The following is a 22955-nucleotide window of genomic DNA, read 5'->3' as shown; positions in this document are numbered from 1 at the left end:
AGTGGCAATTCTTCGGCGACACAAATACTCCATATTTAGTGAAATAATTCTCTTTTGAGAGCTGGTTAGTGGCGGTGAACAACCATTTATTTACTTTAAAAATTAATAATAAACTTTATAAACTACCCATCCATTTGCCCCTCCTCCCCAGTACAAGCTTGGGTGAGTAGGTTATTTTCAGCCTTTCTTCTCGACGGTGCTCTCGCTGGTTGGGGGAGGGAAAGAGAGGGGAGGAGGGAGGGAGGGAGACAGGGAGAGAGAGAGAGAGATGGGAAGGGGGGAGTGGAGAGAGGCGGGCACTAGGAGAAGGAGTAGGGTACCAGTGAAGAAGAATCAGGGAATATGGAGACTATGAAGAATCACGACCATTAGTGTCCAGTGAATTAGAAAAAATAAAACAAACTGTGTTCTTTCCCTGTGTTCCCTGCTCTGTGTGGCGGTTTTGTGAGGGCCTTGCTCTCCGCAGATCCTTTCTCCCCTTGCCTGGACACCCCCACTCCCCCTTAATGCGATTTTAGCTTTCCTCTTGTAAATTTCAGAGCCAGCTCGGAGGTTATTGAGGACACTTATCTGAAAGAAAGAAAGAATAGAGGTGCTGAGGGTGTTTTTGATGTTTCTTAAAAGGCAAAAACAAAACGCCCTCTTCTAAACAAGGGCACACAATTGTACCTGCTTTTTATTTTTATTGGGGGGGGGGTGCTGGTTGAATGAGACTTTTTAGTATGATTTAAATATTTTTTTAAAGAAAACTAAAAATATTTTACCCTATCATATTTAATCAGCTGTAATTATAACACATTCGAAATGAATAATATGCCTTGACAGTATTTTTATTGTTATTGTTCATTGCATGATGTTCGACTGCTTTAGAAGCACAGGAAAGAGAAGTAAACGCGCTACAAATGGGGAATTACCCTCGTTTAGCATTAAAATTCATTTAGATAAAATTGCCACAAACATTTAAATGGGAAGATTAGTTCCCCCTCACGCCTTATTGCACTCGCTCAATGGTTCCGTTAAGAACATTTTACACGTTGGAAATTCCGTCTTCTCAGACGGCTTGCTGTTTCCTAGTTACCCACATTCAAAGCAAAGGCAGCAGCAAAGGCAGCAGCAAAGGCGGCGGCGGCGGCGGCAGCAGCAGAGAGAGAGAAAAAAAAGTTTTGGCAACTGGTCTGCAATTCATCCGCTGCCGGCCCCAGCCTCCCCTCCGCCCACGGCAGTCCGCCCCCCCACCCAGCACCTTTCCCCACCCCACTTCTTCTCTCCCCATTAAGTAATTTGCCGAGTCCCGTCCCCCGGAAAACCAGTTGCTTAGGTGTGTAGTATTTGAATGTGATGTTAAAATACAAAGACATTTGTATGTCTCCCTTCTCTCGCTTCTGCTCTGAGTTGAGGCTTCCGTTTGAAAGTGCTGAGTTTCTAACGTCGCCTACTCTGAGGCCCCAAGGCACGTTTTTGGGCTTTCCTTCCTGCCAGGACATTTCCAGGAAATGCACCACTGTTTCTTGCTTGTGTTAGAAACGTGTGAAAGAATTAGTCTGAAAAGTCTTTGCAACGTCTAGTTTCTCCCTCTCCTTTTCTTCTCTCTTCGTCTCTCTCCCTCCCCTTCCCTCCTCCCTCCCACTCCCCCTCCCTCCCCTCGCAGAGCCGCAGGAAAAGAAGAATGTCGGCTTCGACTGCCATCTTTTGGGGATTTGGAAAAACGACTCGGTAGGAAACGGAGGGAGGCGGAGGCGCGGGGGGTGGGGGGAACCCCCTTATTATCCTGTGTCGGAACTGGCTCCCTTAATCTGATGCTTAAATATTTGATGTGGAAAAATTACCCATAAAATTAGTTACTAACAATTTCAAATTGAAATCACTTATCGAATTATAAACGCATTAAAGCTGTATGGATGGTATTAGGAGTTTCTCGGGAGGCAGCGGGTGTCTCCTTGCAGTGCGCCCGACCGGCGAGTTTCGCCCGGGGGAGAGGCACCCCCGCGGAGCCCGGGGAGGACTGCGGGCAGGCCGGCGCGGCGCTCGGGCGCGGGGTCCGGGCCTGGGGGACCTCGCCTGGGGGACCTAGAGCGCGGCCAGGCCTGGACTGAGGCTCCGGCGAGCTGGGCTGGCGGCGGGGGGGGGCGGGGAGGAGGGAGGGGAAGGAGCGGCGGTGGGAGGCTCCGACCCCAGGGCACAGGCGCCTACCAGAAAACTTCGTAGTCAACTCGAAAGCTTCTGAAAAGGAAAAACGCGAGCCCAACCCGGCCCCTCCCGCGCGCGTCTCCCACGCGGCACGCAAATTTTGCGCTCCGGATCGGTTGCTGTGTGCAGCGCCCCCCCAAGTCTGCATGTCAGGGCGGGAGGCGAGACGCCGGTGGCCCGCTGCTGGGCCGACCTCCGCGGGAGAAACTCCAGCGGGCCGCCGCGGAAGCGGCCAGGAGTCCAGATTAGAACGCCGTGGCCCCCTGCGTCCTACCGTGCACAAGGGTCCTGGCCTGGACCGCGTGCTTGTGAAGACGGGTCTTTGCTCAGAGCCCAGGGCACTTTGGGGGTGGGGGTGGGGGCGGCTCCGGCACCTCCAGTAGCTTCCTATATCCTCCCCACCGCAACAAGAAAGTCAAGTGTAAGGGGACTGCTGACTTCGTCCCTGGAGACGAGGCGACCCCGGGTCTCCGCAGAAGGTTGTGGAAAGATACCTCCTGGGGCGCTCTGGGCCCCCTTCCCTTGGAACCGCTCGGGTGTGCTTTGTGGTGGACTAGAGGCTTCTTGATGGATTCTGTTCCCGAGCCCCTGCGCGGCTCTGGGAACGCGGCTCCGAGAGCTTGGGGCTCGGAGGGCACTTGGGACCCGGGCAGCGCCCGCCAGGCGGGTCGTGAGTGCCAGGGTCGGGGGCCGCAGCAAGGGGGCTTGGGCTGCACCCCGACGCCTTAGGCAGGAGCTCCTCGGGAAAGCTTTAAAGTCTCTGCAAACTTTCCCTTCCATTTTAGGATCCCAGCAGGCCCTTGGCCCATGTGAACGCACTAAAAACATGACTTGATTCAAGCTCCGGGGTGGGAGCTTGAACGCCGGGTGGAGTGGCATGGAACTGGGTAGTGATGTGCCCCCCTTGGCCTGGCTGGCATTTCCCCTCGTCTCACGCCCCTCTCCCGTGCCATCCCGCACCCACTTGACTGTTAGAAGGTCCGCTGCGTTCAGGGTGGCAAGGTGCAGTTTACAGGAGGTTGGGAATCCCAGAGCCGAGGAGAGAGCGGCGAGGGAGAAACAGCGGGAGATCGCCTTTCAAGGGAGGCGGCTGATGGCGGGGAGCGGCGAGAGTGAGTGTGAGTGTGTGTGTGTGTGTGTGTGTGTGTGTGTGTGTGTGTGTGTGTGTGAGACTTTTTGGCCCAATCTGCCCGCCAACGCGTCTGTAACATTCTCTCCCAAGGCGGAGCTGAAAGGAAAAACAAACAACATATTGAGCAATCAGTTCGCCAACATTTGAGGTTCTAAGAGTTTTTGCCCTAAAAGCGAGTACCCCGGGGTCTTGGCGGGGAGATGAAGGACGTTTAGGGTCTCGGTTCTCGCGGGCCGCGCCCCGGGGTGGCCCCTCCGCGCGCTTGCCCCTGCCAGCCAGGCGCTCTCAGCCCACTGTGGGGGAAAGCCAGGCGGTGAAGCCCTGGAGAAAAGGGATTTAGTTTTAAGCCAGTCTCCCATCGATCGAGTCGGTAATTTCTACCCCTGCCCACTCGCAGACACACTCACCTCTACCCTAAAGCATTAAGTTCATTACGCGAGCAATGATCTTAATCTCCAGGCGGAAAACGAGTCCCGGGACCTCGCCGATTCGGGAAGCAGTGAATAAAGTCACCTGTTCACGCAGCAGCGCTGGCGGCTCGTCGGGGCGGGGGCCTCGAGTGGCAAGGCAAGCTGCGCAGGGATTCCTCACTCCGCGCTTGGGCGTGCCCGGCAGGGGTCAGGAACCCTGTGTCTGCTTTCTTTGGGTTGGCGACCTTCTCGAAGGGTGGGATTGCGCTCGCAAGCTTTCCTCCACCCCTTCCTTATTCTTTTCATCTTGGGCCCCCTCACACCTCTGCGCTCCCTTCCTTCTCCCTTGCCCCAAAGTGGCGAGCTCCCCTTCTTCACGGAAGGTCCCGAGGCTCTCACCCCCATCCCACCACTACTCCCCGCAGCCCTCAGGTCCCCAAACTGCAGTCCTCCGCTCTTTCGCGCCCGCCTCCTTCACCCACCAACTTGGACATGGGTGGGTGGGGAACGCTCAGCGAGGCCCTCTTGAAGTCACTTGCTGAGGGTACCCTGGGGCTTTGAACAACCAGATTCCTCGATCTAGGGGAGATCCCTGCGTCCATTGATAATTCCAATTCAAAGAAACCCTGCAAAGCTCAAAGCTGCAAACACCCCTAGCAGACGCCGGCTCCCCATCGACCCCCACCGCGCCCCCGCCACCTTTGCTTTGAGCAGCGTCTGGCACCGCAGGGAGATGGAGGCGAGCCACGCGCCCCATCCTTGCTGGCCGGCCCACGAGGCGCCAGCTTGTTGTGGAGACTCAGTTTCCACTGGACAGTCGTGAAAGCGGGGAAAACACAATGCAGTGGCTATGTAAACCCACGTTCCCGCACTGCTAACCCGACCCCAATCTGATTTCCAAGAGGTGCATTTTCAGGTAGTCCTAAACTGTGAACAGCGAGCTTTGTGTGTTATCTAATGGGGGTGGGGATGGGAGAGAAGGAGACTCCCACCGCCCGCTCCAGGCTTTAATGTCTGAAATAACGAAAAGCCTGTGTGGCAGCTGCTGCTGGAGCCAAAACTAACTCTTTGGAAGACGGAAAAGAGTGAAAGGCAAAGAAAGACTGTTCATTTTTTTTCCTTTGGTGCCGTTTGGGATGTCATCTGTTTCCTTGGCGACTGTGTTCAGCCCTCGGAGCCCCTGGGCTCCTGGATTGTTAGGGGGGAAAAAGCATGCTATTTCTGCACCGTCATTTATCACTGTCAGCGCATAATGATTCCCCTTGCAGCCCCTTATTGATGTTTGTAATTGCATTATCTCATAAAGGAGGATGATCAATGAAACCGAGCCGTGCATTCTGGGGTCAGAGGAAGCCAAAGTACTGTTTGTCCCCTTTAATACAACAAGTACTCATTATCTTTAGGTCTGCATTCAAAAAATGATCTGATCTGGGGCTGACCCTGTCGGACATCCCAACACTTTTTAAAACGCGGTTTGTGTAACCTTTTGCTTAAATGCTAAATCAAGTACCTGTCTTGCATTTCAACGAAACAAGATGCTAAAACTGAATGGGAAAAGCGTTTCTTCCTTTCTTTTTCTTCCTTTCCTTTCCTTTTCTTTCTTTCTTTCTTTTTTTTTTTTTTTTTTTTTTTTCTTTCTGGGAGGGGTGCGATCATCTGTAGCCTCACGCGATTTTACACTGCAACTGCTTAGTGATATAATGTAGAAAAAGCAGCGCCCAACAGCAAGGGACCCAACTCATCTAATGCATAAAAAATTGGGGGATGCGTGGGTAAAAAGGTATCTGGGAGCATTTAACAAGGTCGGTACTAAAAGATCAGAGTAAAACCACATCCGGTTTAATTAATAAGAGCTATAAACTGAGATAATTCCCCATGATTCTGCCCTTGCTTCTCTCTTTTACAGAGTCATATCTCCTCGGTTTAGATAAATGACTTTTGTGCCTGTTCGATTCTCACAACAACAATAACTAAATCAGTTGCACATTCTGTATCTAAAACCGTCTACAAACTCCAGCAAATAAAAAGAAGTTCATTTGTCTATTAAGGGAAGTATTTAGTTGAGCAGAAGTGTCCCAGTAACATTGAATGGAGTTCATGTAATCCCATGAAAATCAAGTCATCTTGTTGCACAGAAGTAAGTGAAAAAAATACAAAGGAGGAAAGGTCCAAGTGTAATTTTAAACTAAATGCATTATTGGACTGTCACAGTGAAAACGTGGTGTGTGGCTGGGATGGAGGGAGTGGACACCAACTCAGTTCACCTTTAACTTAAAGATTTTAGAAAGGAAACAAGTATCCCAGGTTTGGTTATCATTTTAATTTGTGGAAAGAGGAGAAATGGAGATAATTCTGGTTCATCACTTTGATAAATTAAGGTGAATAACCCCTTCAAAGATAAAATTAAAGAAAGAGCTTATTTTAAATGTTGCAAGGCGGTATTACCAAAAAGAAAACTTCCCAGTCTTTTGAAGATGAATTCTCCTTATGTTAATAACTACCAAGAAAAGAAAGAAAGAAAAAGGAAAGAAGGAAGGAAAGAAAAGCCTAAATCCATGTGTTTATTTTAAAAGTTCTACAAAGAATTTTTAAATCAACAGTATAAATCAACGTTTTAAATAAAAAGGTCTGAATGAAAAGCCTTCACCATATGAGAAAATGAATAGCTGAATAAAATAGAGTGTTCCTATAATTTGACACCTTGACCTAAAAACTTAAATCGAATGATAACAGCAAGAAAAGGCTGAAATATTCCCACTTGGAAAGAGAACTTTAATGATAAAGCTAAGAGTATTTTCAACTGTGTGAAACTATCACTTAATTTTTCTCTAGAAGGCAAGTTCTTCTAAAAAGTATTATTTTCCAGGAATTCTGTCAAATCACTTTGAAATAATATATGTTTTGTATTATTTAAATATTCTGGCACTTTCCTTCTTTGAAAGTGCTCAGAGTGAAATGGATATGCAGCGGCACATATATTTAATATAAATGGTATCTTGTTGTTAACATAAAATATTAAAGGGAAAATAAAACTTTGGGCTTTGTCAGTTGAGATAGAATTTTTTAGCATAATACCCTTTTTCAGAACACACAAATGAAATTCCTTGATTTTAACCAATCAACACAAGTCTTTCTCTTATTTGGTTGGGGATCTGGCATCCTGTACGTTTTCTATTTTTAATATTTAGTGTTATAGCCCACGGTTAAAATAATGAAAAATTAGTCTCGTTTCAGAAATTATTTATTTATGGAACGAACATGATTAAAACATAAACACACACACAAACTGCAGCTGCAACAGAAAAAAAAACCTGATTTACGGTTATTAAATCTTTGATCGCCATGTTAATGTTTCTTTTTCTACCTTTCATTTGCATTTTAATCTATCGAATCTTTACAATTTTGCTGCCTCCTATTTCAGTGATTGATTACAGATCTGAAATAAGAAAAACCAAGCCTTAGCTTTTCTTTTTCCTTTCTTTTCTTCGCTTTTTTTTTTTTTTTTTTTTTTTTTTGGTGGTGGTTGTTGTTTTTCTCTCCCCACCCCTTTCCCCCGGGTGGATTTCGGAAACTTTCTCTCAATGCTAATGTAGACAGGACAAATTAATTCTGCTCTTTTAAATGTCAACGATATAAATAAAAAATGCTTTCTGTCCCAAACGTGAATATTTCCCAGCCGCTTGTTTTCGAGTGGTAAAAGATCATCCCAGCAAAACGCAATTAACAGCGAACTACACACACTCCGCGGCGTGGGTTTTGTAAAGGACGTGTTGTGAGTGAGTAAAGAAAGGTGAGAAGTTCATCGTCCCTTCACCGCCAGTAGCCTGGCCTCTCTCTCACACACACTCAGATTTGGTCCGGAGTTCTATCTGTGATCTAAGCGAACAAACAAAAACAAGCCTGGTGGGGGCTTGCTGTGGTTAAGTTGATTTCTTGAGACAGGCAGTCTAAAGACAAAAGGGGAAGCGACGCAGGTCTGTTTGTTTTCTTTCCCCGGCTTACCACTGCCCCTTTGCCCCTTTCTCCCCCGAACCCTCCCTACTGCCCCTCCCCGCCTCCCCCCCCCCCCCCCGATTTCTCCCGCTCGGCGGCTAAGAAGGTCATTTGCTGACCGCTTTGCCTGGACGCGTCACTTTTCGCGCGGGCGTGAAAGCAAGCGTGGAGGTGCTTTGGGCAGGCGCCGGCCGGACGCAGGCTGGGTTCATTCTCCCAGCGGGGCTGAGGGCCCCTGGGGGTCTGCAAGGCTCGGGCCCCGGACAGATAGCTCCTCCCGCCCGGCTGGGGGTCGGGGGCTTGGGTGGGAGCGGGGTCCCCAACTGACGCACGGAGGAGGCCAGTCCCAGGTGCGAGAGCAGAGGTCGGGTGGGCGTGCGCGCAGACTCTCCCGCTAGCCCGCGCGTCTGGGACCCCGAAAGGAGCGCCCCTCACTTCGCCACCCCGACGTCTGCTCCCTGGGCCGGTCCCCCTCGGTGGGGTCCTAACGTCCGCAGACGCAGAGGAACCAGCAGCTGAGCGAGGACCGACTTCTCAGGCGGGTCTAGGCTGCTGGCTCTCGCGTCCGCGTGTAGCGCGCGGTGCCTGGGTAGAGGGCGAGCCGGGAGAAGTCCGAGGGCTGGGACCCCCACCCCCGAAATCCCTAAGTGGGCACACACACCAGCAGGAATTAGGGTGAGGGCTGTGAGAGGTAGAACAAGCCCGGGCAGTCTCTCCAGCTGGGCCCTGGGACTCTGTGCGCACCCAGGGGCGTGCCCAGGGCGGGGGCACAGACCATCTTCTCCGGACCCTGTCACCAGAGTGTGCGCTCCTCCCTTCCTCCTAGAGACCCCATGGGTGGCTGCCGCAAGGGGGGCGATTTTTATTAACGGGGACGCACAAGGCTGTTAAAATAGAGGGGGTAGGGAAGGCATTTGATCCGGGCCGACCCTTTGTCTTGAAGCAGATTAGGCTGCCTAGAAATAGGAGGAAAAACAGAAAGTCTAGACAGGAAAACTTACTGTGTTCACAAAATATAAAAATGAACCGAGCGGTCTGGTACCTCAAGGGGTGAAGATAGATCCTTGTAGACAAGTGCGGAGACAAGACTGGGAAGATTTAAAGTGAAAGAAACGGCAGATTATTAAGAAAGTAATAGTAAGGTGTCCCATACACTACAGTTTTATTGTTGGGTAGTAACTACCCGATTTATTTATTGCCGGGTCTATATAATAGAGATAATGACCACAAACTCAAGATGAATTCTTAGGCGCCTAGCTGGACAATTCTTTTTTATTTAAGAGAGCGAGTCTGAAAGGTGAGCCTCATCTCCTCTCCTCCTTGAAGATCCGTCTTGCTTTCTACCATATTATAAGCATGACATGCAAATAAATAAGTGCTGCTGGGTTTGTGTGGGTAGGCCTGCAGGATTTATTTCAGGTAAGAGAGGAACATACGCGGAATATGAATTTGCACAGGAGCTGCGGAGTGATTCCTTCCCTCTACTCCGCCGAGCTTTCCTGCTGATCTCCCTCCCTTTCTGTGGGAGCAGAGAGCGTCCCCTGATAAAAAACATTAATGTGTCATGTCTCAACTCCCTATTCCTTGACATATAGGTCTGGGGAGGGATGAGGGGCAATGAAAAATGCAAAAGACATCCCCAAAGTAGGTTGACTTGCTGGGACTGCTAAACAGATTCCTACCGACAAAGGGAAGGGTGAGTTTGTAATTATGATTTACAGGAGGGGGGCGGCATAGGAAGCATGTTAATATCATTTCGAAATATGCAAAACGGTGCAAAAGTTTGCTGTCCCGGATCTGGTATGGGTCCTCACCAGCTGGATAGATCCCAAGGGGAGCCTCCAGGCTCTTGGGACCTGTCCGCCTTTCTTGGCCCTCAGTTTCTCTTCCTGGAGCTGGATAAACAATCCTATGGGCCGGTGAAGGAATCACAGATGACCTTGCTCGTTGACCGCCAAGGTCGGAAGGGAGCGGGCGGCCTCAGGTGTTGGCTCTGTCCGACGCAGTGGCTGCAAAGACAGTCACCGGCTGGCCTTTAACGAGGCGGCCTCCGAGAGCTTCTCCCCTGCCACCTGTGCTCTGCGACGTCAGGCAGACCCCGAGCTTGCCAACGTGAAGTCGGCATCCTCTTCTGATACTCTTTTTTCTTAATATTCAGAATATAGTGTTTCAGTGTCACAATAACCACTTATATTCAGAACTTCCTTTGATCTATATTTGGCCAGGAAAAAAACAAAACAAAACAACAAAACACCTGACCGGGAACTGCAGATGTAAAAGGGAGAGGAGCTCAGAGGAAACGGGAGGGGTGGCCAGGCGGTGTGAGCGAGAAAGGTGTGCTGGTCGGGGCTAGGTGGGGGAAGATAGAGACCCACCGGCAGCAAGCGAGCGTGTGGTGGGGGAGGGGGTGAAGAAAGAAAGCAGAGAGTGATCGCGGGATGGAAGAGAAGAGGTTGTTTGTGTAATTTGGTGGTTGGTATGAGGGATGATATTATGAGGCTGAGGAGGAGGACAGTCCTCGTCAATCTTTTACAACATTGGTGTCGTTCAAGCACAACTTTATCTTTGAACCAGAATATCTGTTTCAATGATTTCCATAAGCACATAAATTATAATCTTCCGAGCCTTCAATATTTCTTTCTGTACTTTATTAAGTGTTATTGCAGAGGCCATTTATGAAGTGAATGATTCAACTTTTAATCTTTTGAACATTAAAGTGTATTCCACTGAGTTTCCTTTTCCAAATAATCTAAAATAACAAAAAGAAACTAAGCTCATTACATGAAAAAGTGACAAGCCTTTTGCTCTCAGCCTGGCAAGTTGCCCTACGCACTTCAAAGGATGATAAACTAATTGTTTCCAGAGTTTATAAGTAATTAAGCTATTATTCGGAGAATTTATGTAACAGTCTTATTCACCATAGAACTTTCTGGTTAGAATAGCCAAAGAGGAGTCTTCAAAAATACCAAGATTTTAATAATTAAAAAGTCTGTCCTTATTGATCACGATGAAAACTTATTTTATTTTCAAAAGCATTGAGAAATGTAAACAAATATAGTTTTATTCCAGAGTATATGATCGGTGGAGGTCATTATGTATAATTAATGCTGAAAGGAAAATGAACATGTAATGACTTCCAAAGATTAAAACATCTGTAACTATCAAGTTTTTAAAAGTTAATTTTTAAAATCATTCAGCTTGATTCGTCTAAATATGTCTGATAGGGAAAAATATATACATGCCCCCTTTAGAATTCCATAAGGAAAGTTTAAAAACTTAAACATAATTTTAGTATTTTAAATCAACTTTTGGTACCTAGACAATAAGAATTAATGCCCAGGAATGTTAAGTGCTTGGTTTCTCTGATTTTGCAACAGAGAAATATACTTATTCACCCTTAGATTAAAATAAAGGGAATACTTGAAAAATCTTTTCAAATACATTAAATTCAAACATTATTTCTACATTTCAAGTCATGTTTGTCATTTTTAAGTAAGAAGATTTCTCCTAAATGAAACAGTGTTTATTAAGGGAAAAGTAAGAGCTAAGAGGAAGTGATGAATTGTTTTGTAAATTTCAGCAAACTATATGACACTTTAGTTTAATAGACATGTTTATATATGTAACAATGTATTATTTTAATTTATTTTTCCCCATCAAGATGGTATCACTTCTGCTTTTTTGTTTTTGGAAAATGCCTGTTTTGTTGTCACATGAAGAATTTAGAAATTAATACAATTTTCATGTTAAAAGGAAACATCTTTGAAGAGTAATACTGAGGTATAAATGTGAAAATCCAAGTAAATGCCTGTAGAAAGAAGCTTGTTTGAAGTAAGATAAATTTTCTGGAAGTTATCTGCAAAAAATTAAGAGTATGAGCTGATTCAATATCCATTCCCTTTACCACAAAAAGGTGGGAATTGGCTGTAACAGTCATTACAAGGAGTGGAGTCTCAGCGTAGAAAAGAATATTTAAGTCCTATCTATTTGTTTCAAGAAAATTCCTCCAAAGCAAGCCTGGAGTTGACTGGAAATTGTATATAAAATGTTCAGTTTGATTCAGGGTCAGTGTTGTTTTGTGGAATTTATGTATACTGGCAATTTAGATCTGTCATTGTGTCACAATGTCTGACTCAATGTCTGTTGTACTGTTTCTTTATTCTAATCGAGCAACATTATTAAAAACAAAAACTCAAAGCAACCTGGTTAGTAGTAATGTGGTCCCATTGTCTAACACCATGCAGTAATTGACCTTCTGGATACCAGGCACACTTGGATTCGCTTTAGGACACTTAGCTGTTTAAAATGAGTTCATTACAGAAAGACAATGGTGACTTTGTTGCAACTGGTACCTGTGGTATTTCATACAGCACATGGGCCATATCTTGCCAAGACAGCCACCACCATGATTCACACCAGAGCAGGAAGTCAACTCTATGCACATTTTTTTTTTTTTTTTTTTTGAGAGAGAGAGAGAGTGCAAGCAAGAAGGCATGGGGCAAAGGGAGAGGGAGAGAGAGAATCTTAAGCAGGCTCCATACCCAGTGTGCAGTGGGACTTGGGGCTTTATCTTACAAATGTGAGATCATGACCTGAACTGAAATCAAGAGTCGGACGCTTAGCTGACTGAGCCACCCAGATGCCCTTAGGCACCTTTTATAATATGAAATATGCTATTCTGATCAAGGATGAATTCTTTTTGCACATCCCTCCACAATCTTAAGGGGATGATTAGAAGCCTCTTTTCTTGTTTCCTTGAAGTAAAAATATTGCCATATTAAGAGATGCCACAGTGACTTTATGTTAAAGTGTAATGGTTATGGATTTTATGGTATGTTTAATTCAATTTGTTCATAATAATACAGTCCAGATAGAGATATACTATTGTTCACTACCTGTGCTCAAGTTGAAAAGGGTCTTCTCATGGAAAGACTTCGTGGTGGTAGGAGGTGGTGCTAAGTCAGTGACCAGACTTCCTGGCACGCTCTTTGGTAATCCTGACTCTGTCCCTAGAACATGATGTAATTTATCTTCAATGGATCTTTTTTCCTAATCTCTAAATGATATTAATATATTTCTGCTTTGTAAATCACTTTACATTGTAGCATGTGGTAAGGAACTGGTTTACATTCTATTGAATATAATAATACAATCCCTTTCTCAAAAAGCTCCAGACTTTTTCCAGAGGAGCCCTGACTCATCAGGGGTGTTCCTCTGTCATCAAAGTTCTAAGGGCCTCTTAGCATTCTGAGATGTTTTCCTTTGATTTTTCCCTGTCTGGCCACCAGAAGTAAAATGACAGTTCCTTATTGTTCCAAAGAATTTGCTGAGAAGAATTAATATATTTATTGATTTAAGTTGCTTCACAGAAATAAAAAGTGACTTGTCCCCCAATGATTGGACTGTGATCCCGTAGCCTGAAAGACTCCAAAGAGTAAATAAAGCCCAACTACTAGAGCCTTCCTCTTTAGTGAAAAAAGTACATCCACAGATATACTAGTTTTCATTTAAATTCTGTGTTATTCTGGTCAGGATCTTGCCTTACATTTTCATATATTTCTAGCATAGACTCTTTTTTAAGAATGAAAAAAGTTGTGTGTGTGTGTGTGTGTGTGTGTGAGAGAGAGAGAGAGAGAGAGAGAGAGAGAGAGAGAGAGAATCTTGAGCACCCAATGTACCCTGAGCAGTGAGCAGAACAGTGGGGGTGCTGGAATTAACAGGACATTGTCTGTGCCCTCAGAAGCTCATTGAGGGGTGGAACTGATAAGAACACCATAATCCCCACCCCTAGGAGTATGCACAGGTGCTGTGGGAACACAAAAGTTAAACCAACACCTGGAGAAAGGGAGCCCCCCAGAGCCTTTGTGACAGGCTGGGTAAGAAGAAGTAGAGATCAGGACATGTTTTTGTATCTGAGTTCGGCCAAGAAAGCAGAAGCCATTCTGAGTGCATACAAGGGAAAGACTTTAATGCTGGGAATTGGTTATACAATAGACAGAAGAGGCTGTGAAGGCAACCAGGTGGCAGGGAGGGACCAAAAGCTGAGCACTCACAAGAAGCTGCTGTCCCACATTAACTAAAGGGACAGAGGGAACAGGTGAGTTGCCAGCCTCCACATGTCAGAGTCACCTGGTAGAAGATATGACCAGGCAGGCATGCCTAGTGGATTGGGAGCTATGGAGGAGATAGGAAAGGGAAAAATAATTCTGGAGTGTTTTCTTTCACTCTCTAATCTGTCAGCCGTACCTCCTTTTGGTGAAAGCCAGCAAGAAACTAGCTGACGAAGAACCTGGGAAACACAAGATCAAGGTCCCCATCCTGCCAGGAATAGCTTTGAAGGCAAACAGTTCCAGGAGCAACACAGCTTTCTAAGCAGGTGTTATGCTCCAGGCATTCTTCTTACTTTATTTTTCCAAATGAAAAGCATTATTGTTAATTTCTGAGTTTATTTGTTTGAGACTGTTGAAAAGGGCACTGAGTTGGAAGAGAAAATGGCTTACTTAAAAATGGCAAGATTGCTAGTGTGGCTGGAGTAAAGGAGCAGGAGGAGGACATTGTAGACATGAGTTGAAAATCATAAAGGGGCGCCTGGGTGGCTCCGTTGTTTCAGCTCAGATCATGATCTCACAGTTCATGAATTCGAGCCCTGCATCAGGCTCACTGCTGTTGAGCACAGAGCCCACTTCAGATCCTCTGTCACCCTCATTCTGTGCCCCTCTCCCACTCATGCTCTCTCTCTCTCAAAAATGAGTAAACATTTTAAAAAAAGAAAGAAAATCATTAACAGTTAACCATAAAATGACCAGTGGCATCTGTAACAGCCTGACTTGTTAGCAACCATTAACCTCCAGATGCAGGGTACTAAAGATTATGGGGCTAATGCTGCAGAAATAAGGACACAGTTAGGTCTTCATACAAGTGCAGTGCTGCCCATCAGCTAATGGTTTTCCTACAAAGAAGCACAGGCAGCCTCCTTGACCACCTTCAGTTAATTTATACTGTTATTTCAATCAGCCCCAAAACCAGTGGGGATACTGATCCAGCCATTTTCATGAATGTATTAGAAATTGTTCACCAGCTCCAAGGAGACATTCTTGGGGCCGCTTCAGTGTTCAGAGGGCTAACTCCAAGATTTTCTCTACTCCCACATAGTAGGAATAGCTTGGTCCATGACCTTGCAGATGTCAACCTTATGAATGACAGTTTGAAGCAGGTGGGTCTAGACTAGGGAGTTAAGAAACCAGCCAGGAGACTTGTAAGGACAGGTGGGACCAAAAGGAGAGAGTAAGAAAAGGTACTCAGGAGACAGGAGGCTAGGGGGGGTGAGGCATAAAGAGAAGATGAAAACAATGACATGATGATTTGTGGTCTGGAAAACTAGGCTCATTGTGGTTCCATTTGCTGGGACAGTAACTTTAGAAGAAGGGACATATTAGAAAGATGAAAACTTTGCTTTAGGTTTTTTGAGTTTAAGATACTTAATGGGTTATCAAGATAGAGATGCTCATTAAGAGGATCAATACAAATAAATACATACAAATAAATCAATACAAATAAATAAATAAAATACAATACTAAAATCTGTATTTTAGTAGAGGTCCAGAGATAAAAATTTGGGAGGAACTGCTGGAGTACATGAGGTCACTCAGGATCTCATTCGAAAAGTTTATGGTTGCAATGAGATATCATCTCACGCCTATTAGCATGGCCAGCCGAGACAAGAAATAACCAGTGTTAGTGAGAGGGTGGAAAGAAGGGAACCCTTGTGCTCTGTCTATGGGAAAGTAAATTGGTGCGGCCACTGGGGAAAACAGTGTGGAGGTTCCTCAAAAGGCTAAAAATAGAACTACCATATGACCCAACAATTTTACTTCTGGATATTTATCTGCAGAAAACAAAAACACTAACTCAAAAAAATATCTGCACCCCCATGTTCACTGCGACATTATTTATAACAGCTAAGACCTGGAAGCAACCTAAGTGTCCAATGGCAGATGAATGGATAATGAAGATGTATATAGTGGAATACTACTCAGCCATGAAAAAGAATTTAATTCCACTATTTTACACAATATGGGTGGACCTTAAGGGCATTACGTTAAGTGAAATAAGTCAGACACAGAAAGACAAATACCTTATGATCTCACTTGAATGTGGAATCTGAAAGTAGAAACAAAACAAAAAGCCAAGCTCATAGATACAGAAAACTGATTATTGATTGCCAGAGGCAGGGGATTGGCAAAATAGATGAAGAGAGTTCTGAGGAACAAACTTCCAGTTATACAATAAATAAGTCATGGGGACTTAATGTACCGCATGGTGTACATTAGTCAATACTGTTGTGTGTTTGAAAGTTGTTAAGAGAGTAAATCTTAGAAGTTCTCATCGCAAGAAAAAAAAGTATGTGATTGTGTGTGGTGATGAATGTCAACTGGACTTATTGTGGTGATTATTTCACAATGCATACAAATATTGAATCATTATGCTGTACACCTGAAACTAACTTAATATTGCGTGTCAATTATACCTCAGTTGAAAACAGGAAGTTATGGGAACCTGGGTGGCTCAGTCGGTTAAGCGTCTGGCTTCAGCTCAGGTCATGATCTCACTGTCCGTGGGTTCGAGCCCCGCATCGGGCTCTGTGCTGACAGCTCAAGAGCCTGGAGCCTGCTTCAGATCCTGTGTCTCCCTCTCTCTCTGCCCCTCCCCAACTCATGCTCTGTCTCTGTCTCTCTCAAAAATAAATAAACATTAAAAATTAAAAAAAAAAAAGAAAACAGGAAGTTAGTGGTGAAGGAAGGGTAAGGAGTAGGGCTGTCAATAAAGGGAAACATGATGGGGGGGGATATGTGATTTTAAAGATGGGAAAGACTTGTACACATTTGTATAGTGAGGGGGAAGGTGAGGAAATGTTGAAATTGCAAGAAAGAGGTGTTAAATACAGGGAGATCCATCTTAAAGCTGGGGAATTGGGCTGTGAATCAGCCGTGGGATACCCTGGCTTCCAGTATTGAAGACAGCTGGTGGGTACAGATGTATGTCCAGGTAAGGGATGGTGGAGGAAAAATTAGAGGCAGTTTACACCTGAGAGCCTTATTTTTTTTTTTTTTTTTTTTTGAGATATGAATAGTGATGTCATTAGATGAGGAATGAAGAGGTAGGAGAGTAATGAGGGTTCTGCACTGAAAGTCCCACACCTTGCCCAGGAACCCCCTCAGTCCTGGGCAAACCAGGACATTTGGTCACTCTAAGGGTAGGGGTGAAAGAAAGGACTTGAGGGGAAGATTAAATGTTAACACCACAGTGGAAAGCGGAAGAGAGGACTGTGACTAGAGCCCAGCATCGAGGACTCAGATGGGACCAGAGAGCAAGGGGCAGCATTTTGCACGTGGCTGTGTGATTTTCTTCGGCAGTGCCTAAGCATTCTGAGTTGTGTTTCCAGGACAGTGCGTGTGAATTCACTCAGAGGGAAATGCGTGGGGAGGACTTCTTGCAGCCCCAAGTATGCAGTATCAGAGGCCTCATTCCAGGGTCAACAAAACAGTGAAACTCAGTGGCAAGGCTGCCAGAAATAGCATCACCTGTTGGTGGAAGATTTTGATGTCAATGATGCCCAATGTCTAGGGTTCTTTACTTTTACATAATTGACAGATGGCTGAGTTACAACATTCTACAACGTCTTGAGGCACCTCTGAGATACAGATGTGTATTCATAATACATCTTCATCTAGAAGAGTGACTGTAGGCTGCAGTCGGTGACCAGTGTCCTGAGATAAGAAGCAGAGAGCTAAAGGTCCTATCCCAGCATGGGCTCCGGGATGTCCAGTTGCGGGCTCTATCCACATGTTCTGTGCCAAGCATGCCATGGGAATAGTTGGCCTTTGTCATGGGCTAAATTATATACTTTTACACCTGGTAGCATTTGCACTTGTTGTTAGTTCTGGAAACAAAGAAAGAGGGAAATATAGGGTGGTCTAGCTGGTAACGGGGCAAATTGGGCCCTGAGCTCCCATAAGCAGACTCAAGTAAATATCTGAAGTATCGTCTTTTCTTTTTGAACCAAATGCAATTAGATAGCTCCCAAATGGGTGAGAGGTGTTTTCTCTACATTTTGCTCTATAACCAGAGCAAGCCATTGCCTCTAAACTTACAGTATGGAATAGAAATAGGGCACAAGGGGAACTCAAATGACATGGGTTTGGTGAAAATCTGAAACTCGGCTTGGGTTGGGGAAGGCACTCAAATCTCATCTTGTTGGTTGCAGCTTGGGCCAAGACCTTGCACGAATAGGCTGAGGCTTCAGGCAATAGGAGTATTGCGGACTGAGTCGTGTCCTCCCATATCCGTAAGTTGAAGCCCTTTACCCCTGTACCTCAGAACGTGACTGTGTTTGGAGATAGGGCCTTTAAAGGGGTAATTAAGGTTAAATGGGTGGTGGACCCTGATCCAATATGACTGATATCCTTGAAAGAGGAGGAAATTTGGACACAGAAGATACATCAGAGAGGAAGGACCTTGGGGGAAGACCTAGGAAGAAGGCAGCCTTCTACAGGCTAAGGAGAGAGGACTCAGAACAAATCAGACCCACCAATTGCTCGATTTTGGACTTTAAGCCCCCAGAACTGTGGGAGAATACATTTCTGTTGTTTACCCCCACTCCCACCTCCACCCAGTCTATGCTATTTTGTTATGGCAACCCTAGCAGACTGATACAGGGAGATTTAGTTTGGATCTCTCAACTATCTAAGATATAGCAGGCACATCAGTTTTTTTAATTTTTTTTATTTTTTAATGTTCATTTTTGAGAGAGAGACAGAGAGGGAGAGCAGGGGAGGGGCAGAGAGAGAGGGAGACACAGGATCTGAAGCAGGCTCCAGGCTCTGAGCTGTCAGCACAGAGCCCGAGGCAGGGTTTGAACTCACTTACTGTGAGTTCATGACCTGAGCGGAAGTTGAACACTTAACTGACTGAATCACCCAAGCGCCCAGTTTTTTTCTTTTTTCTTTTTTCTTTTAATATAAAAACAAACGCAGGAGATGTCTGCTAAGAAAATCCTACATTTACCTCCATTTTATTTATTTATCAAATTTACCAAAGATTTTTGCGGTGCTTACCACAGGAGGTGACGTCATCCCACATCTCTGCTCCTGGCTGTTTCTGAACCTCCTGCACCTCAAAGTGCATCTATACCTGCATGAACTCTTTTGGAGTGATTTAAATTAAGTATTTGTCAAATGACAGTGCTGCCTTTTTTGGGAAGTTTGGGAATGGAGTCTGCAGGCAGCATTTTCATTATGTGCAGTAGGAATTAAACCTGCGTCTGAACACAAAGGTTAAGTCAATGGTTTCGCTTCCTTCATCCCTGTGGAATTTAGGCCAGTCATCTTATCTGGTTAATTCTCTTTAGTATTTAGAATATCTCAGATTGATTCTAGTGTTTGGCACTTTTAATTAAAAATGATTTTCTAAAATCCTCCTAGGCACATGAAGTTGACAAGAGACTCTCCATGGCATCAAGCTGTATGTTTCTGTGAGTAATATGTTGATATCAGATTCTACCAGAAATGTTGCAGAAGATAAAAACAGATCTGACTTTGTTTTGTGAACCTATCAGTAGCTGTTGACTTAGACCAGTCTATCCTGACTTGCAAAGTCTGCTTTAGAAACAATGACAGGTAATGTACTGAATGGCAGGGGAATGTTCATTAAATGTTTATCTCTCGTGAATTTTCCTGTCATTGCTCTTGGGAATAACACTGGGGATAGGGAGTTGGGAAACTAGCATTGTCATTTACTTATTATGTGCCTTTGGTGAAGTCAGTAACGGTAAGCATCAGTTTATTCACTTGTAAAATAGGGATGAATGCAGTGTTTCAAGCCTGCCTTACAGGTGTTTGTGAGAATAAAATTAAATAACGAACGTCTTTGTGGTGCTTTTTAAAACATGGTATACAATGTGTTTAAATCTTATTACTGCACTTGCCACTAAATGGTTTAACTTAATGGCCCTTTTATGTTGTTTTCTCCCATTCTAAATGAAGTAGCTCCTGGGATGCCTTCAGGGAAGAAAATCATGGTAAACAGAAGGATCTCTTGTTTGATTAGGGTTCGAAGCCAGCCAGATTCCTGGTTTCAGAGTTTCAGGGAGTGTCTATTGAAATTTGATGTCAACTTTTTTTTTTTTTTCTATCTTCCGTTCGGCAATGACTTTTTTCCTACCAATTTCCCCAAGATTTAATTTCTTAAAGACAATATAAATGTTACCTTAGAATGAAATCTTCTAGAACTTAAGGTCAAGTTACATGTGATGTATGGGAATGGATCATCTCAAAGTGTGGTAAGAAAGGCTCCTTCCCCTATGGGCTGCCTTTCTGAAAGCTTCAAATGCCTAGGGTTTCTGATTCCAGCTGTGCTGTAGAACATTTTTTCTGAATAGAAAAATAATGAACATAAACCTCCATCACTCTGTATTAATTAGTAAAGTACATTAAGAGAACCCCAGCTAGTAGTTCTCACTTCCTGTGTTGGGACATAGTTGAATGTCTATTAAATGTCAAATAATTCCCATAAAGTACTGTTTTTGAACAGAGATTATAATCTGGGAGTAGTGCAAACCACCCAGATTTTTTACCATGACTGTCAGGAGAATGGGCAAGCTGGAATGTGTGTGTGTGTGTGTGTGTGTGTGCGTGTGTGTGTGTGTGACGAGCATTGAATTATCGTTGTCATTGGTGCAGCTGCAGGATGGGCGTTAGAGGGGGTTTAAAATTTTAAAACCTCTGTATTATGGAAAATTTTCAAACATATGCAAAAGTCAAAAACTGATACAACAGATCCCTATGTGTCATCACCCAACTTCAAGAACAAGAATTATCCACATTTTGCTATTTAAAAAAAAATCCCTCCCACCCCGTTTCTCACTTTCTCTCTCTCCTTTTTCTGGAATATTGTAAATTAAGCATTTTAAATGCTTCAGGATGTATCTTTAACTAACAAGGCCTTAGTTTTGCTGTCGTTTTTAATTTTTAAATGTTTTTAAAAATAATTTCTCGTTTTGACATAATTTGAAGCTTACAGAAGACTTTCAAGAATAGTATAAGGATCTCCTGTAATCCTTTAATTTAACCAAATATCACTTATTGTATACATTTTGACTTTTGCTTTATCATTTTCTTTCTCTTTCAAATACTTCATATAATATTTTTCCTGAACTATTTGAGAATGAGCTGATGACACTGTCCCCCTTTGCTACTGAATACTTCAGTTTGTATGTTCTAAGAACAAGGACACTTTCTTACATAACTGAATGTCTTACATAACAGAATAATTACTGAAATCAGGAAATGTAACATAGATGCGATACTGTTATCGAATCCACAGTCCATATTAAAATTTCATCAGTTGCCACAATAACATCCTTTTTATAATTTTTTTTTCTGGCCTAGCATCTAATCCAGGATCATACGTTACATCTTACTTGGCATCTCTCTTTAGTTTCATTAAGTCTAGAACAAATAGTTCGTTGGTCTTTCCTGATCTTGACATTTTTGAAGAGTACAGAATAGGTATTTTGTGGAATGCCCCTCAGTTGAGGTTTGTCTGATGTTTCCTTATGACTGGATTCAGGTTATGCATTTTTGGCAGGAGCACCACAGAAGAGATGAGGTGTCCTCTGTCCATGGTATCAGTAGGCATGTGATGTCTGTGCCAACATTGGTGATGGAACTTTGTTCCTTTGATTAAGGTGTTGTTTGCCAAGTGGGAGATAGTTTGAGATTCTTATGTAATATCCTGTTCCTTATACCTTTATTCACTGGTTTTCAGATCCATTGATGACCTTCTAACTCCATCATTTAATATATTAGTTGGCCTTCTATTAGAAGGAAGAACTTTTTCTCCTCCCTCCTATCTTTATTTATTCATTTACTTATTTCTATCAGTATGGACTTATGGACTCGTATTTTATTTAATGGGTTTTGCTTCATTACTGCGTTATTTCTTTTGATGTTCAAATTTCTCAGCTGTGGCCCCCCCCCGGAGCCCTTCCCACTTCCTCCTGTGTCTTTCCCATGTGCCCTAAAGGAGGCTTAACAAGGTACCTCCCATGGTGGAGTGGAGGCTGATCTTGGCATTCCCATTCACTTGCACAGTATCCAGTAAGGAACAATAGACTTTCTATCCAAATCCTCCTGGGTTCCAGCACATCCCTGGAGAGAGTCTGTGTGGTCAGTAGAGGAGCATGGAGGAGACTGAAATGCACTCGGTTAGGGGAAAAGCCTGCTGAGAGCCTTTTATTTTGGGTCCCTGATGGTGGCCTTTGCAGAAATGCTCCCCACTAGAAAGTTAAGCAATGGGTTTCCTAATTTCTGGCTTCTGTCTAAAACAGGTTTCTTGAGCCAGTTAATTGAACATAAATTACAATTGACCTTGGAGGGATTAACTTGCATTTTGGGGTCACTCAGCTGTATAGCTATTTGGGTGCTCTCTGACTCCTGAGCTTTTATATACTTTTCAGCTAAGTTAGAGATGAAAATGTACCACTCAGGGACATTACAGAAGTTGTTGACCTTCGCTGGTCAGTTTGAGGTCAAGGAATTAATGTAGAGAATTACCAGAAGATCCATAAATACACATATTTCTTACATGAGAGGTTTCATTAAAAAAAATAATGTTCATCTTACTTAACTGTTTCAGAACCATGTATAACATTTGAATGACAGTCATATAAAGGACATTTTAGGTTGGGGCATGGTAAAAATAACATTTAAGTTAAAATTTAAAAAACTACTAGCAGTAGGTTTTCTAAAATTCCATTGTGACTAAACCTTTTTGACATTAAAAATAAATTGGATGATAAACCCCCATATTCAGAAGGAGACTTCACTTATGTCAAAAGTTGAAAACATTCTCTTGAGGGCAGTTCAGAGAGTACTGAAAGTAGTCATTGTAGCCTGAGTCCTAAATTTTGCTCGGCCTCTTCAGTGTATCAAGAGGTTGAATTAGAAATTGGTATGCCAGCTTCTTTTCTGGTGAATGAGTAGAAAGAACATGACCTTCGGAAACACAGACCTGGGAGCAAATAATGCCGCTGTCATTGATTTGTTCTCTCTCTTGGGCAAGGGCTTTTGTGATTCCAAGTGCCAGTTTCCTCCTCTGCAAAGAAAGGTTCATAACTTGTAGGATCAGTGGAAGGAATAAAAGGGATAGAAAACTTCAGTATAAAGTATAGTTCC

General features: G+C 44.0%; 1 long non-coding RNA gene across 1 annotated transcript; it reads left to right on the top strand.

Moving 5' to 3' along the window:
* The first annotated feature begins 1447 nt into the window (after positions 1–1447).
* LOC132660526 (uncharacterized) lies at positions 1448–19356 on the top strand. Its single transcript, XR_009601854.3, has 3 exons — positions 1448–1713; positions 17987–18067; positions 19203–19356. It is a non-coding gene; the product is annotated as an uncharacterized LOC132660526 (long non-coding RNA).
* Positions 19357–22955: the final 3599 nt, after the last annotated feature.

This window comes from Panthera onca, chromosome A3, assembly GCF_046562875.1.
Source record: "Panthera onca isolate mPanOnc1 chromosome A3, mPanOnc1 haplotype 2, whole genome shotgun sequence".
NCBI lineage: Eukaryota > Metazoa > Chordata > Mammalia > Carnivora > Felidae > Panthera > Panthera onca.
This window is presented reverse-complemented; position numbering and strand designations above follow the sequence as displayed.